Source organism: Leucopleurus acutus (genome assembly GCF_964270905.1).
Source record: "Leucopleurus acutus genome assembly, chromosome: 14".
NCBI classification, from domain to species: Eukaryota; Metazoa; Chordata; class Mammalia; order Artiodactyla; family Delphinidae; genus Leucopleurus; species Leucopleurus acutus.
This window is the reverse complement of record NC_139156.1, coordinates 18862097-18878243: the sequence shown is the minus strand read 5'-3', so window position 1 is coordinate 18878243 and position 16147 is coordinate 18862097. Positions and strand designations below refer to the sequence as shown.

At 44.0% G+C, this 16147-nt stretch overlaps 1 pseudogene across 1 annotated transcript; it reads left to right on the top strand.

Annotated features, from left to right (window-relative positions):
* The first annotated feature begins 14515 nt into the window (after nucleotides 1-14515).
* LOC309971466 (oxaloacetate tautomerase FAHD1, mitochondrial-like) lies at nucleotides 14516-15104 on the top strand (annotated as a pseudogene). The gene has a single exon. The product of its transcript is annotated as an oxaloacetate tautomerase FAHD1, mitochondrial-like (transcript).
* Nucleotides 15105-16147: the final 1043 nt, after the last annotated feature.

The following is a 16147-nucleotide window of genomic DNA, read 5'->3' as shown; positions in this document are numbered from 1 at the left end:
TTTTTTTTTGGGGGGGGGTACGCGGGCCTCTCACTGTTGTGGCCTCTCCCGTTGCGGAGCACAGGCTCCGGACGCGCAGGCTCAGCGGCCATGGCTCACGGGCCCAGCCACTTCATGGCACGTGGGATCTTCCCGGACCGGGGCACGAACCCGTGTCCCCTGCCTCGGCAGGTGGACTCTCAACCACGGCGCCACCAGCGAAGCCCCCCACTCTTATGTTTTAAATTCACCAATAAAGAGTGAACCCCACCCTCAACCCCAGTAAAAGCAGAATCCCAGGCTCCCTGACCTCACCATCCACGAGACCTGGCTGTGTGGCCCCCGGTGTGCTGCGTACCTTCTAGGACTTGTGAGTAATGAACCCTCTCTTTCAAAGTTTCCTGATGGTTATTGCTGAGGGCGTCTTGCAGTCATAATAAGCACCACAGGGGTGGTCCAGCCACAACATGGGTTCTGAAAGGGGAACCCGGGCCCAGGAGGCTGCCCCCTGGCATCTCTAGCATCACTATCATAGGCTGAGACTGGCACAAAACAGAAAGGTGCCCTTGGTTCTCTGCAATGTCCAGCGTTCTGTTCGTTCCCTTGGGGCCAGTGAACTCATGCCTTAACTGCAGCTACCTGTAGCATGTGACCTGCGCAGCCTTGATAGGAAAAGTGTTCTGTTGCTGTGTTACTGTGTGTCCCATAGCAACAAATATCTGTTGAGAGAGCAGATTTTTATTTGCTCTTTCAATTTAAACTATTGTCTCCAGAAAACCCAATGAAAATGTAAATATGATTTCTGGGAAAGGTAGCCTGTTAAGCTATTAAGTCTATATCACCAGTTTGTTGAATTAGTTCTGGCTACGTAACTGGACTCTGAGGGGCCCCAGATGGCCGTTTGGTGACCTGATATAGAAGCGCAGAATAGGATGATAGGGTGGGTTTGTTTTCGGTTAAGGACCTGCCAGGGAGTGTCAGCCTCCAGAAGGAATGGGCTCCTTCAACCTTTTGCCAACCCTGTTGGCAGGGTTTTGGACATTCACAAGGAGGAATTGAAAAGACTATCCCTTCAGGATCCCTCCAAATGCAGGTCTCCAGAAAGGCACTGACGTTGGGATGTTTCCCCCGTTGCCAGTTTGCCAGCTATTGTACTGAAACGATTAAGGAGAAATTGAGAAGCATCCCAATCACTGCGTCACAGAAATGTATTCCATATATATTTTAAAGTGTTTAAAAAGTGTGATAAAATAGACACAGCATAAAATTTACTGTTTTAACCACATTTAAGTGCAGAATTTAGTGGTACCAAGTACATTCACAGGTTGTACAGCCATCATCACTGTCTAGCTCCAGAACTTTTCATCATCCCAATCAGAAATTCTGTACCCATTAAACAAAAATCCCCCATTGCCTCTTCCTCCTTAACCCTCGTAGCCACCATTCTACTTTCTGTCTGTATGAATTTGGCTATTCTAGTTGCCTCATATAAGTAGAACCATACAAAATTTGTCCTTTTATGTCTGGCTTATTTCACTTAGCATAACGTCTTCAAGGTTCATCCATGTTGTAGCACTGTATCAGAATTTCCTTCCTTTTTAAGGCTGAGTAATATTCCATTGTATGCATATACCACATATTGTTTAACCGTTCATCTTTTGATGGACATTTGGGTTGTATCCACCTTTTGGCTACTGTGAATGATGCTGCTATGAACATTGGTGTATAAGTATCTAAGTTCCTGGTTTTAATCCTTTCGGGTATATTATATCCAGAAGTGGAGTTGCTGGATTATATGGTACTTCTATGTTTAACTTTCTGAGGAACTGTCATGGTGTTTTCCACAGTGGCTGTACCATTCTAAAGTTCTACTAGCAATGTACAAGGATTCCAATTTTTCCATATGCTCACCAACACTTGTTATTTTACAATTTTTTGTTGGTTAATTGCCATATGAATGGGTGCATACAAATATTTTTTAAGTTGCTCTTTCTTTAGTCACAAATATGAACAAGAGCCAACATACCCTTTGATTTTTAAAAATAGTGACTGTTTGACTCCAACAAATAAGCAACACACTAAGAGATGCAGCATGCATACTGACATATAGCAAGTGAAGCCAACGTATAATTTAATAATGTGCACAGCATAAAACTGGGCACAAATGGTAAGTGCTTTCCGTAAGGGGAGTACTTTGTCAGATTTTATAGAGCCAAAATAAACTGGGTGTTTCTCTGAATTTGTCCCCAGTATCACACTCAGTGTCTGGGGTGTGTGTGTATGTGATGGTTTTCCCTGATGCTTTCTCTTAGTCCCACCTCTAGTCCAATTGGATAAAGTACCTTTTCTTCCAAGGACTCAGTCTTTCCGTTCTGTTTTCTACTCTTCCTTCATCCTCTTGTATTGGATGCTGGTAGATGGATAGGAATACAATTCTGGGTCCTGAAGCTGAGGGTCATGAAAGAAGTTGAGCAAAGCCACAGAGCCAAGTTCATACCCTACAGATGTCCATGGTCCACCCCATCGGGCCTATGCTAGATACCTTCTGATGTATTGATTTTGTGGCATCCCTGCAACAAGGCAAGGGAAATCATCCCTGTTTTACAGATAAGGACACTGTTTCCCAGAGAGGCAAGTGATTTGTCCAAAGTCACCCAACGGCTAAGCAGCAGGGCTAAAACTTAAACCTGGGTCTTCTGACTGAGTGCTTTTCTTCCTTGCAACACCACCTCTTCCTCCATAACTGAGGTGGTTGAACCAGAGATGTGTGGACAGTTGACTTCCAAGCTGGCACTGTGGGAGAGCTGCTTTACACCATGAATACTCATAATGCAAGTATTTACCAGGGTGCCTACCGCATATGCTGCCCCTGTGAACACAGGCTTCCCTGTGCCTCTGCAAGAGCAATGAATCAACCTTTGAACGGTCCTTGCGCTTTTCCCATCTCATAGCAGATTGGCTGTATGAGGAAGGTAGTTATATCTGAGACCTCTAAGAAAGCCTTTCGATTGACACTGGTTATTTATGAGAACAATGCAGGAAAATCCTCCTTCGAGGATCCTAAGTTTTCTCAGTTACACGGGCTGCGTTGCTGGGATCTTAATGAGCTTGAGGAGGAGGATGACGAGGATGAGGGAGCTACTATTTATTGAGACCAAACAAAATTCTGGTTTGCTGGAGTGATTTTATTGATTTATTTACTTGGTACTTGATATGGGCAGGTACTAGGGATACAAAGATGGAAGATGACCAGGACATGACTCCAACCTTGAGCAGTTCACTATCCATGACTAACAGTGGAGACAGACACATAAACCTTTAATTAACACACGATGTAAGAAGTGCTGCAGTAGAGAGGTATTCAAAAGGACCGTGGTTACAGGGCTGCAGTAACAATGACCTCTCTCCACAGAAATCATTGAAGGCTCTACTAAGCAGGGGACATTAGAGTTGGGTATGAGTAGAAGCTTGCAATACGCAGGAATGGAAGGTTAGTGTGTGAGGTGATAAGACTGGTAATTTGGCCTGAGGCAGCTTGATAGGATTCACGTAAGGCATGCTCAGGCGTTGGACTTTTACCTATTGGCATTAAGGACTTATTGAAGGAAGGATTTTAAATGAGCTACTAAAGGCACAGGGCTCCCTTCTGCCTCTCATGCTCTAACAAATCTTTCCCAGGTTGCCAGGACAACTGGTAAACCCAATGTCTCTGAACATGTGCACATCGTAAGCATTCTATAAACCACAAAATGATTTCCAAATTACCTACAAGCTACTTTTGGATTTTTTAAAAAAAATTCTGAGGGATCTTTCAAGTTTGGTGATTTCAAAACTCTTTCCAGCCCTTCACCTCAAAAGTCTCCCTGCCAAGTGGATTATGCCTTTCTCGTCAGGCTGTTTTTAGGGATTAATGAGCTCATTGCCATAATGTGCTTGGCACACAGAACTGCAATAGCTGGGATTTCATTGAGCTAACTTGCAATTTCACAGATGAGGAAACTCAGCCATGAGGATGATGAATGCCCTGAACAAGGTCTCACAGCTTGTCATCTGGAGCCAGGATTTAAACCCAGTATGCCAGACTGCAGGATCCTGTTCTTAACCATGACACCATTCTCCCCCCAGTAAAAATCCCTAAGTACGGCTTAGTAATTCACAATCCACAGGAAGAGTCTTAAAGTTTACCAGAAAACACTGAATAGTGGAGACAAAACGAATATGGAGTTAGATCACAGGTTTAAATCCTGACGTCACAAATTTTGAGTAATTAGACCTTAGGCAAGTCACTATACCTCTCTTTGCCTTAATTTTTCCATTTCTAACATGAAGTTAGGACTTACCTTGAGGTATTATTGTAATTATTAGAGACAGTATACATAGAACATGCAGAATGGACCTGGTTCATAGAAGATGCATAGTACATGAAGGCGATTACTACTACTAATGATGACAGTAATGCAATTATAATGAGTTTCTTTCATAGAGATCTTTTCCTAACCTCAGACTTCAGAATATTAGGTAGGTAAGTGTTTAATAATGGTTGTTGGAAATGATGGTAAAACCATTCTATTTCACAGGGAATCAGAGCACAGGAAACCCAAGCCAAGGCACACCACGGCCATGTACTTGGTTTTATGCTGTATGCAAAGCATAAAGGAGCAGGAGGTGGTGGTCTTTCCTTTCTGTAGGAGATGATAATCTCCCTCACAACAGCTGTCCCCCCCCCCACCCCTCTACTACCCTTACATGCTTGTTTCAGAAATGTGGGAGGGAAGGAAAAGAAAGTGCTCTGTGGTGAGAGTGTGGATTGGTTCAGCCACAGTGCAAAACAGTATGGACATTTCTCAGAAAACTAAAAATAGAACTACCATGTGACCCAGCAATTCCAGTCCTGGGTATATAACTGAAAAACACCAAAACACTAATTTGAAAAGATACATGCACCCCAAAAATCATAGCAGCATTATTTACAATTGCCAAGATATGGAAGCAACCTAAGTGTCCATCAACAGATGAATGGCTAAAGAAGATGCGATATATGTATACAATGGATTACTAAGCAGCCATAACAAAGAATGATATCTTGCCACTTGCAGCAACATGGATGGACTTGGAGGGTCTTATGCTAGGTGAAATAAGTCACACAGAGAAAGACAAACACTGTACATTATCTCTTATATGTGGGATTTAAAACATACAACAAACTAGTAAATATAATAAAAAAGATACAGACTAACAGATATAGAGAACAGATCAGTGGTTACCAGTGGGGAGGGAGGGAGGGGGGAGGGACAACATAGAGGTGGGGGAGTGAGATGTACAAACTATTAAGAATAAAATAAGCTGCAAGGATATATTGTACAACACAGGAAATATTGTCAATATTTTATAATAACTATAACCTTTAAAAATTGTGAATCACTATTGTACAACTGTAACTTGTATAATATTGTACGTCAACTATAATTCAATAAAAGAAAAAGAAAGTGCTGGGTAAGCACTTGAGAGTGGGCATATTTTCCACTAACGAAAGCTGGGGAGACATCAAGAGGAGGGGCTTTAGCCAGACCCGGAAGGACAGGAAGGACAGGTGGAGATGCTGGGGAGCAGAGACCCGTTGGGCAGACAGGGGGCATGGGAGGATCGGGGGAGGACAGCAAGTGGGCGCCCTTTGCATCTTCACTGGAGACTGTGGCACCTAGGGAGAGGGAAGCAAGTGGCCCCGAAGAGTCCTGGAGGGCAATGAAGAGAGACAAGGGGCTGTGATGAGGCCACATGGCTGTGAGTCATGGAGATGAGTAATGAGGGCATCAGTGTGGAGCCAGCTCAGGGGTTTTCAGGATAAACACACAGAGGTGCTTCACGGAGGCTGACAGAACCTTCCCCTAATGCATCCAGGGGATCCTAAGTGCTTTAGTATATTCTCTGATGAATAATTTCTCCAACTCTAACCACGTTAGGGACACACGCGGCCACGGCTCAGTGTTCTGTCTGTCAGATGTCGTTGCCATTTAAGTGAGTGATGCAGAATGGGTCGCCCACAGTGCCTGGGTCTGTGGAGGAAGCAGGCAGCCAGGAGAGCTGGCCTCAGAGGTTTTATTTCTTCGGCTTTGTAATCAGATTTGAGGCAGAATGTTTTTCTGTGGTTCCTCCATATAATCTCTCTGTTTTGATTCCATCTCCCCTCCTCTGCCATTCTGCTCCCTGTTGGTCTTGAGGGTTGACATGGTAAATTGCTGTGTCTCTCGTCCTTCCAGACCCACTGGCCAGGCAGGATTAGAGAGGGGAAATGACCCCACAGTGGGCCGTCCGCAATTCTGTGTCCGTGGGGAGGGGAGGAGGGAAGAGAAAGCGTGCTTATCAAATTTCCCAAAGGTTCAGAGCCAGAAAGCTAAAGTGTCTATGGCAGCATGGGGTCGAAAGGCCCCTAACAGGCTGGAAGTCAGAAATGAATGAAATTCTGCTGGGATAGATGCAAAAGATGGCATTTAGTTCCCAGAAGTCAACTACATAAGATCAGGGGGAAATTCCCTGGACTTTATATTTGTGAAAGACTTAACATGGACTAATTGTGTGATAGAGCTTCTTAAAACACTGAATGTAATCTTAGGTTAAATACAAAATTTTACGATTAGAAAGGAAACTCGTATTTGTTCCCCCCCAAAATTAGAAAATTACAGAGGGCAGAGAGAGAGATGGTAGTGGTGCATAATTACCCTTAATTCTCACAATTATCTGTTAACCCATTGGGTTATAACCTATTTTTTTCCCCTAGACAAATACACACACACACACGCGTATATATAAATATATAGTTTTTGAAAGAATATAGTTTAGAAAACTGGCTTAATAGCTCACTATTATAAACAACTTTCAGTTATATATTTTTCTGCAACACCATTTTCATTTTAAAAAAATTTATTTTAAAGTATAGTTGATTTACAATGTTGTGTTAATTTCTGCTGTACAGCAAAGTGATTCAGTTATACATATGTATACATTCTTTTTCATATTCTTTTCCATTATGGTTTATCACAGGATATTGAATATAGTTCCCTGTGGTATACAGTAGGACCTTGTTGTTTATCCATCCTATCTATAATAGTTGCAACACCATTTTCAGGTATTGCAAGCATTCTAAGGATTTACCAAAATTTATTTACAAAATTTTATTTTGTACATTTTTCCTCTCAATTTTTCTCTAATACATTAAATGCTGGAATGAACAGCCTTGGACATAAATTTTTGTGCTCACTCTTGAGTATTTCTTTAATATAAAGTCCTAGAAGTGGAAGTTCTAGGATTTAAAGGATTATGAACATTTTAAAGGGTTTTATTTTGTTGTTTTTGATGCATATGACCAAACTGTTCCCTAGCTGTGCCGCTAATGTACCTGTGTTTCCCCACATTCTCCCTAGTACTGGGTATTATGAGTTTAAAATAACTTGCCAGATTGATAAGTGAAATGTGGTATCTTATTTTAATTTGTTTGTTTTGGATTATTAGTGAGGTTAAATATTTTTTCTTTCATATTTGGCATTTTTAATCTCTTTTTACAAATGCCTATTTGTGTTTTTGCCCATTTTTTTTCTGTCGGTATTATCTTTCGTTTACTGACTTTAAACGTTTTTAATGTTAAGACTGTTAGCTCTTTATCTGCCATCCAGGTTGCAAATATTTCTTTTCAGTTTGCTTCTTGCCTTTGAGTTAGTGTATGCATATTTCAAATTTTTATATTGTCCAATCCATAAAATTTTTATTTTTCAATCCATCAAAAATTTTATTCAATTTTTCCTTTTGTGTCATATCTAGAAAAATCTCTCCTAACCTAAGATTATATGTTCACCTATATATTTTTCCCAATGCCTTTAAGTTTTGTTTTCACACTTAAATCCTCATAATTTAATTACAATGCAGTTTAAACTAATATCCAAATCAAAGGATTTAAGTTATCAGGAGGAAGATTTTGATTCACTATGTGAGTGAAATTTCTAATGATTTAAAAGCAGACAAAAAGAGAAGAGATTGACAACTGCGAAAATAAGCTAATCTCATAGCTTGACCTTCTACCGTTTTTTTTTTTTTAACATCTTTATTGGGGTATAATTGCTTTACAATGGTGTGTTAGTTTCTGCTTTATAACAAAATGAATCAGTTATACATATACATATGTTCCCATATCTCTTCCCTCTTGCGTCTCCCTCCCTCCCACCCTCCCTATCCCACCCCTCCAGGCGGTCACAAAGCACCGAGCTGATCTCCCTGTGCTATGCGGCTGCTTCCCACTAGCTATCTATTTTACATCTGGTAGTGTATATATGTACACTTCTACCGCGTTTTAAGAATTGCCCGGCATTCTCTAAGTGCTCAATTAACATTTGCTGAAAGAACGATGGTACGAGAAAGCTTCGTGGCGCCTTTCAACGCTGCTTCTCTGACTTGGTTTGGTTTCCAGCTCACGCCATCTCCACAGATCCTTCCAGAATTGGAGATTGTGCCTCTCAGGGGTGAAGCAGACAAGAGGACGGGATGACACAGAGAGAGCTAATTCCAGGGCGTCTCCTTTTCAAATTTCAACCTCCACATGTTGAGTAAAGATTTGAGGGTTCATCTCTGTTTGTTGGTCACTAAGATGGGAGTGAAATAAGTAGGTGAGCCAGTCCTTAGTCAAAGGGATTTACAAGCAGATTGAGCAGGTGAAGCAGGTACCCGTGAGGACTGAAGGAAAAGCACGTGTGCCGTCAAGGAAGAGGGCTGTAGGAAAGAAGGGGTGGGCGGGGTGCTGCTGCAGGGTCTTGAAAACAGCCAAGATGCATTTTATGGGTTGTGTCCAGAGGTTGCTCCAAGTGGTTCTCTCCTGAATGACTCTTCTAAGAAGCTCTCTGTTCAGAAAACTGAAGAAATCACAGGAGGTAAGAGTTTCTTTTCTACTTTTTCAAACGACTCTGTGACTCAGGGGAGAAGAAAATGTACATACTTTTTAAAATGATAAGTGAAGCGTGACTACACATAATGTCTATACACGCACCTGCATACAAAACCCGTGTGTGTGTACATGTGCGTGTATACCTGTCTGATGCTTGATTTATTGTTATATATTTTTCTCAATAAAGATACTGTACATTCTAGATTATAGCAGCCCAGGGTAAAAGTAGGGTCTTGATGATAGTGACAAATAAGAATTTCTGTCTCTACCTCATGTGTTCTGTGGAGACGCCAGCATCCCTTAAAGGGCTCATGAACATGTCTGCTCGCCTCCTGGTAACCCAAGGCACCTGCCGTCTCTGCCACTCTGGTTTTCCCATCTCAGGGATGCCAAGAGTGGCGGCTCTGCCTCCTGTCTTCTGGCTGCCCCTGCTGAGCCGTCTGTGCCTGGCTGACCAACAGCAAGAGGCAGAGGATGATGTCTGCATCCAGGGGCTGCCTTCGGTAGCACCTGAGTCTGCCCAGGGCTCCAGCAGTTTTCATTTTAATGGCTCTGTAATTTTACCTTCCGTGGCCAAGATTCAAGTGAATCTTTGGGGATTGGGCAGGAGGATGATTTGATGGGCGGCTGTATGGGAAGCCCCTTGCCATCCTGACACTGGTTTATTCTGTTTGGAGAGGATGTGGGCAACTCTGCACCTCTTCTCCTTTCCTGGACTCCTTGTTCCTTCAGGCAAAGTCTTCTTGCCCTGATGTGACTGAAGTCTAGGATGAACATAGTTTATCGGACACGCTGACCCACTGAGGACTCACATGATGGGTTTCCAAATGGGCTCCAAAGCCAGCTGCTTTGGTTCGTACCATTTATTAGCTGGGTGATCCCAGTCACATGGCTTCACCTCTTTGGGCCTTGTTACTCATCTGTAAAGTGGAGATAATAGTACCTACATCATAATATTGCTATAGAGATTCTCTGAGTTAATATAAATGAAATGGTTAAAAAAAGTGCTAGGTAGATGCTAAGCACCTAGGTCAAAAAACAACAACTGTTATTTTAACTTCAGGCTCATTCTCCTGTTTTTTAGATTTTGCTTGATTGGAAAGTTCTAATCGACATGGACTCCTCATGGACTTCAAAGGGTTGAAAGATGAAAACAGAGGGAAGCCACTCAAATAGTGCTGGTCATCACATCTACCCAGGTTCGGGGCTACTTTTGAGGACCAGTGGCTTGGCTAGACCAACTTTCCTTCTTGCTTTCCTGTGTCCTTCCTTAAATATTTTTTGGACAGAACAGACTTGTTTCCTGTTCTCACTGAGCTCCAGTTCTTATAGAGAAGGAATAAAAGGAGAGACAATAATTGGGAGAATGGGAGAGAAAAGAGATTCATAGGGTGGGCAGTGGTGTTGGGCATACAAGTTTTGGAGTCTGACAAAGACTGTCCTTGTCATCTCTAGTGTGACCTTAATTGCTTAGCTATTTAGAACCCAAGATCTTTACAAGGGGGTTACTCTCTACCTATCTTATGGGGTGGGGGTGAGGATTAAAGGAGAGAACTTATATGGTAGCTACTCAATAAATATTAATTTCTTACCTCCCTCCTGTCCTTACCCTAACAAGATAAAGCCAGGGTCATAAGTTGCCTGCCCATGACATAGACCTTGGAAGAATTCAGAAGCCTTCAAAAGATTATTTTAAAAGAGTTTATCTAGCAACACTCATTCCGTAATGATTTCCCTTAACAGATTTTTTTTTTTTTTTTTTTTTTTTTTGTCTTTTAAAGCAGGGGGCTCATCTGAAGCAGGTACAGGTGAAATCTGCCAATGGTAGCTGGATCCAAAGATGACAGTTCCCTCACTTGGAAACTGACTTCTTCTGACCACTGGTGTTGTGAAATGATGTTGGCAATTGACACATTTTGTCACTTTCCATCAGCTCCTTCCTCTCCCCACCTTCGTTGGTATTTTTGGAAGAATGGTTAAGTACATCAACCTTCAAAAAAAAAAAGTAATTATTAAATCTTTCTTGTCATCAAGATGTAATGGGGTTGTGTGTCATGCATAACTCTTGGCAGTGTCTAAATCTGGATTTTAGAAACAAGATGAATTTTTTCCTTGGCCCTTTTTTTCCTTTTAAAAAAGTTCAGCTTCTGCAGGAGCCTGATGGTTACCTTTCAGAGCTTGTCTTGATTTGATCCGTAGCAAAATGACTTTCCCATTTTGAACAGCTCTGCCGAGGTCCACCAAACCACACAGAGCTGGGTGGTGACTACAGTGAACTTTGCCACTTACAAAAAATAGTTTTTTGGTTTATTAACCTTTATATGTCTGGAGCCTGAAATATGGAGCTTCAGCAATATGCCCACGTGAGCCTACTGGCTGGTTGGGCTGCTGGATAAATGAAATGGTGCTTAAGGGGGTTACTATGGAGAAGTAACTACCGCCATTATTGAATAAGCTCACCCTGTGCGAGCAACTGCAGAAGTACTTTAGGTGCCTTATTTCCACTGAGACCCTCCAAAACCGCAGCTAGTATTTATCGAGTGCTTGCTGTGCATCAAGTTGTGCTCAGTGATTTTATAGCGTCTCATTTGACCTTCATATCTTCCTAGGAAGTGTAGTTACCTAGTGAGGATGCAAGTGAGAGTAACTTGACTCAGCTCTCTTCAATTTCCAAGCTAGTTTTATTGGATGATGAAACTGAAAAAAAAAAAAAAGTCTTTGGGATAAATCTGGATAGCTTTAGGCCTGGCTGTATCCAGGTGCTCAAATGATATGATCAGACCTCTCTCTCCTCATACTGCTTTGCCTTCCTTTATATTGACTTTGTTCTCAGCAGAAACTCTCTATGAGAGTGGCTCTGGCTTATATCCTCCCAGCGTAGAGGCCCAAGTAGAAAGAAAGTGCTTTTGCTTAGTGGCTCCAGCAGTCACTCTGAGTGTACTACATTTGGTTGCATGCTCCAAAGGTAGTCTTCAAACCTGAACCAGGGAGGTAGACTAGATTGAATGGCCAGAGCTGGGTCATGTGCTTATACCGGGTCCTTTGAGGGGAGGAGTAAGGTCCACCCCATCCATAGCATATGAAGTGAGACTGGGAAGGGATGGTATTCCCAAAGGAAACTGGGGCCCTTTAATCCAAAGAAGACAAAATATCAGGCATCCACCACAGTTCTTTTATTGGGCCCATTTCATAGACGAAGAGACTGAGGGTCAGAGAATTTGTGTAATTTAAGATCTCTCCACTGGGAAGTGCCGGAACTGGAATTTGAACCCTCAGTCTGTCTTCCTTCCATTATTTGGCCTATTTTGGGCCTGACCAAATATATTACAGTCCCTGACTCAGGAGCACCTCTTGCGTCTTTCCGCGGGCTTGGCTTCCTACAGGTTAGTGGTGAGCAATTAGAGCCAGTTGTCAAACAAGAAGTAATCCAGTTACGCAGGTGGAAGATTAGAAAAAAGCTCTGTTGTGTGCTGTGAATCTGATTCCTGTACATGACGAATCTGCCCCCAGAGAACCTTGGCAGAGCGGACAGGCACAGAGCAAGTTCCTTAGGAGGCAGGGAAGGTGCATGAACTTGCCACCCTAATATGTCACTAGGGAGCCTTCTGCTGGGCTCTGTTCTTGGGTGCATAGGAAACATGAGGCAGGTGGGCTGATTCTGCTGTCCTCGCGGTTGGGGTTGGCAACTCCCTGCAGTTGAACCAGGACCACTTGCTCCGGACACTGAGCGATCACCGGGAAGGAGATCTGTGGGCTCCCAGACCACCCTTCCACAAGCTGCAGTGTTGTATCTGCAAGTGTTGGATGGGAACTTCTGGTTGCACAGGAGAGGATTCAGATGGGATATACACAGCGGTAGCATTAAATTCCAGAGAGCACATGGTGAGAAGTGTATTCTGTCCCCTGTTCTCTGTCAGTCCTTCTGGTCAGCATCTCCCCAAGACTTTGTCGTTGATGGAAGCACATCCCAGCACCAAATCACCACTCTCTCATTTTCTTTCTGACACTAGCAGGATGGGCCTCACGCTCAGCACCTTTGGCAGGCAGTAGCATCCAGCTGGAATTCCATGGCACTGCTTTTGTTTTTATTGTATTTATCTTTATGGTTTCCTTCCATTATGGCAGGTGGCACTGGTTTTCTACTTATGATAGGCACATATATTTTGTGCACAAATACATTTCTTTTAGTAAAATAAGGTGAGTGGGTTGGAAGAAAACCTTCTTAATTAGATGTGTCATATGCGTCAGTCAGGGTTCAACCAAATAAACAGAGGCAGGAGGAGATATGTATGGCGATTTATTGCAAGGGGCTCACATAGGTGTGGGTCTGGCTAGGTGAGCTTGAAATCCATAGGTGGGTGGTCAGGGAGGGCAGGCTGGGCTGAACCTGCTTCCACGGGGGGAATTCCTTCTGCTTCTGGGAAACCTCAGCTCTCAAGGTGTCTGAACTAATTGAATCGATCCATCCAGATCATCTGGGATCATCTCCCTTACTTAAAGTCAACTGATTACGGACTTTAATCCTATCTGCAGATGCTTTCACCTAGACTAGTGTTTGATTGAGTAACTGGGGCTGTTGCTTTGCCAGGTTAACACACAGGAGTTCCCACTAGATAGCGGCACAGGTGACACAGCTTAGCGGAGGTTGTGAAGGAGGTAAGTCAGTGATGGGCAGTTACTACCTGAACTAAGCAGGTGGGGCAAATGGCTAGGATATTTAAGTCCTGATGAGGGAGCTGGGCGTTCAAGCCGGAAGTGAGGCTTTCTGGGCTTGGAGATGGTATTTTAGCCGTGTGGGTGCTGGCAGGAGCCTCGGGGAGTGGCGCAGGGAGAGCAGAGCACAGCAGCCTGCCTTTTGGACCACCTTCTCTTAGGCACATTTTCTATGGTACCAGCTCCTGTCTGCCTCTCTTTTCCTAATTTCGTCTGTTCAGCTTAAGAGAGGTAAGTTTGGTCTTTTATTTTTTTTAACATCTTTTCTGGAGTATAATTGCTTTACAATGGTGTGTTAGTTTCTGCTTTATAACAAAGTGAATCAGCCATATGCATACATGTCCTCCCTCTTCCGTCTCCCTCCCACCCTCCCTATCCCACCCCTCTAGGTGGTCACACAGCACCGAGCTGATCTCCCTGAGCTATGCGGCTGCTTCCCACTAGCTCTCTGTTTGACACTTGGTAGTGTATATACGTCCATGCCACTCTCTCACGTGGGTTTCTTCTCAGAAAAAGTCTGCAGGCCCGGTGTGGGGCTGCTGAGGGCCACCTGAGAGGCAGCGTCGGCTGGAGAGCTGCGCCGGAGCCTCCGCCTCTCTCCGGGGACCAGGCTGCGTCCCCAGGCCGGGCAGCGCACAGGGAGCCACCAGACGGCGGCTCCTAAGGGGACTCGCACCGCGACTCCCAGGCACCGAGGTCAGAGTCGGGGACAGCGCTCCGAGGTAGTCGGTCCTCTCTGGGCAGCTGTAGGCGTCCGATGGCCGGCCAGGCAGAGTCCACGTGACTCCGGGGGCCACGGGTAGGAGCGCGGCAGCCGCCAGGCCGCCGTCCCGCTCCTGAGGGTGGGGGATGAGCATCGTGTGCTCGGGCAGGAGCCGCGCGGCCCCTGTCGGGGAGATGCAGAGCGCGCTGCAGAGAAAGCCAGCCCTGCAGAGAAAGCCAGCCGGAGCTCTTCCCCGTAGCCTCCACTGCCTGCGCTCGCGGGTCTTCGTGCCCACCTACGCGTATAGCCTGCACCACGAGCTCCAGCTGGGGATGGTGATGCGCAAGCGTTTCTGCGCCGGCCGGGAGGCCGCGGTCGTGGACTGCGTGGCTGGCTACGCTCTGTGCTTGGATGAGACCGCCAGGGACATGCAGGAAGAGTGCAAGAAGAAGGGGCTGCTTGCGACTCAGGCCAAGAGCTCCACGGCCTCCTGCCCTGTCAGAGTGTTGGTGCCCAAAGAGAAGATTCCTGACCCTCAAAGCCTGAAGCTCTGGCTCAAAGTCAATGGCTAACTCAGGCAGGCGGGTGAAATATCCTTCAGGATTTTTTTCCATCCTCCTATACCATTAGCTACGTTTCGAAGATAATGAACTTGAAGAAGGAGATATTATCTTGACCGGGACGCCAAAGGGAGTGGGACCTGTTAAAGAGAACAATGAGATCCAGGCTGGTATACAGGGGGTCGTCAGTATGAGATTTAAGGTGGAAAGGCCAGAATATTGAGTCTATACAAAGCACCCTAACTTCTTAACAGAAGTTTCAGGGGAAAAGGGAACAAGACAAAAGCAAGAAAAGGTTATTTAATTAAATGTGATAATCCTTTAATAAGAAACCACTCTTTAAAAATGACTGGACTGCCGTGCCTCAACTCAAGGAAAAACCTGATCTAGAAGAGCTGGGCCGGAAATGGAAATGAGAAACAGTGTCTTCTAGGAATCAACGAACCAAATGTTCAGAAGACTTACTTTCCTTTCCTAGAGCTGGACTGGATAAGACTTTTCACTGGGTCATTCTGGGACCAGGTGTTCAAGACTTAAAATCTGCAAAGAAAGCAGAAAAGCACGTTTCATCAGTGTTTCCCAAATTTCCTTGATCATTAAAATCACCTGGAAGTATTTGTAAAATTAAAATTTCCAAATTACTGGCCCATCCCAGGCCCCACGTATTAGTTAATGGAATTAATCTCTAGCACTCCAAGTGATTCTTATCATGGAAATGTGAGAAAACACTACACAGTCAGTTAATTAAAAGTTTTATTTAATAACTGAGCAATTAATGAGGACCTCACTTATTTGCTTAGGGGGTGTATTCTAGCCCATAGATTCTGGTTTTGGGATAATTTTGAAACTTGTTTCCCAAATAAATACTCTGTCTTTTGTTTGCTCTGCACCACCCCCCCCCCCACAAAAAAGAAAAAAGTGCAAAAGGGTAGGACTCCAATCATATAACCAGGTGGTGACTGTGATTCTCATGAAGCCTCCCCTCATCACCAGTGACACCCCTTTACTAAACTCTTCACTGTCAGATGGACTTCATCTTTGAAGCCCCGAGGTGGTCCCATCCAGTGATAATGGTCATTGAATTGGAAATGTAATTACATGATTATTAATCATTTTTTTTCCCTCCAGATTGAAGAAAAAACTGAAAAAGTCCATGGGGAACTTCTTCTTGTTGTGACAATTGGAAAAGGCTGTGGAACTTGCACTTAGATGAGAAGATTGATTCCAGGTGAGTTTCCTGGGGATGTGAGGGGAGGGGAGGGCAGT